The following is a 1,801-nucleotide window of genomic DNA, read 5'->3' on the forward strand; positions in this document are numbered from 1 at the left end:
TGGCGGCGACAGCCGGGAGAGCAAGGCCCCACCCCGGACACGCCTCGGACACGCCCCTCCAGAGCCCCGCCCACGGGCTGGTTCCCCCACCTCCGGCCGCCGCCGCCTGCTTCGGGGAGGGCGCGAGGTCTGGCAGTCTCGGTACCATGCCGGGAAAGGAGACGTCACGCAGAGAGACGCAGGCTGGGTCCCCGAGGGACGGTCTTGTCCGTTCAGAGGCGGCTTTTACACATGAAGAAAACAACACCGAAGTTGCGATCGTCCAGGGTCAGTTAATAAGCGGTAAGAGTTAGGATCAGTTAGGTCTTTTCACTTCTAGATGAGGGAGGACCCTTCCCTCCAAACTGGGTTGCTCAATGCCAAGAGTCATTCATATATTGCACTTGAATGTTTGTGCATTTGGATAGTGTTTGTGGCTTACAAAGCTGTTTCACACAGAGCATTCTCGTTTTATTTAGTCTGTGTGACAGCCCTATATTTTCATTCCTGTTACAGCAGGGAAAATTGAGGCAGGAGCAAACATTTATTGAATACTTCTGTACCCCTGAGATTCTGCTAAATGCTTTGCGTGCACTAATTTCCTCTTAACAGTAACCCCAAGAGTTCTTTTGGTTTCCAGCTGCAGCCTACCTTGTGCAAGAGACTTTGCTAGGTATTTCAAAATGAATAAAACACAGTCCTATTCTCAAGGTACTCTCCCAGACTCAATAATAATTGGTTCCCAATTTTTCTCACTGTGTCTTAGAAGGGAATAAGCCAATGAGAGGTAAGCCCACCTACCCCCTCAGATATTGATAGTACCCAGGAGAGGAGGAAGGTTTGTTCAACCTACAATTATTGAGCACTAGCTATGGACCAGACACTGGGAGTGGAGGACTGAACAAGACAATCAATGTCCCTGACCTAATGTCCCATGGCATTTCCATTCTAGTGCAGCAGTCAGAAGACTTTGTCTGTAAATATTTTAGGCTTTGTGGGCCATACATAACTACTTAACTTTGCTGTTGTAGTGTTAAAGCAGCCATAGATAATACATAAACGAATGAGAGTGACTACGTTCTAACTTTATTTATGGATTACTGAAATTTGAATTTCATATAATTTTCATGGGTCATGAAATATTCTTAAATATTTCAAACACTTAAATATGTAAAAACCATTCTTAGAGCGTGGGCCCCCCGTGGATCATAATTTGCCTACTCCTGTTCAAGTGGGAGAAACAGACACTAAGCAAAATAGTTACAGACAGTGATAACCACTTGGGAGGAAATAGGATAATGTTGGATGGAGATGATGGCTTGGGAGAAGTTCTCACTGATGAGGGGACATTTAAGTGGAGCACTAAGGATGAGAATGAGCCTATCCTCCGAAGAGATGGGGGAAGCATATTTTAGGAAGAAGGGAGACCAAGTGGAAAGGCCCTGAGGCAGGAAAGGACTTGACATTTTGTAGGAAGGGAAAGGACACTAGTATATCTGGAGCTTGGTGAGCATGGGAACCAGGGGGAAGGTGATAAGAGGTGAAGCTGAGAAGAGAGGCAGGAACCAGCTTTTAAAGCACCTTGTGGCATAAGTAGTTTAAATTTTACTCTAAGCATATGGGAAACCATTAAAAGGTTTTAAGCAGTGAAATGGCATGATCGATTTAATATTTTTAAAAACTCACTCTGGCTACTGTGATGAGAATGGATTGAAAAGGCATAAAATGAATGTAGGCAGCTGTTGCAGGAATCCAGGGGACAAATGGCATAGCTTCTACTCAAGTGGTGATGGTGATAGAGAGAAGTGGATGAGTGCAAGAA

The sequence above is a fragment of the Balaenoptera musculus genome, chromosome 7 (genome assembly GCF_009873245.2).
Source record: "Balaenoptera musculus isolate JJ_BM4_2016_0621 chromosome 7, mBalMus1.pri.v3, whole genome shotgun sequence".
Classification (NCBI taxonomy): Eukaryota; Metazoa; Chordata; class Mammalia; order Artiodactyla; family Balaenopteridae; genus Balaenoptera; species Balaenoptera musculus.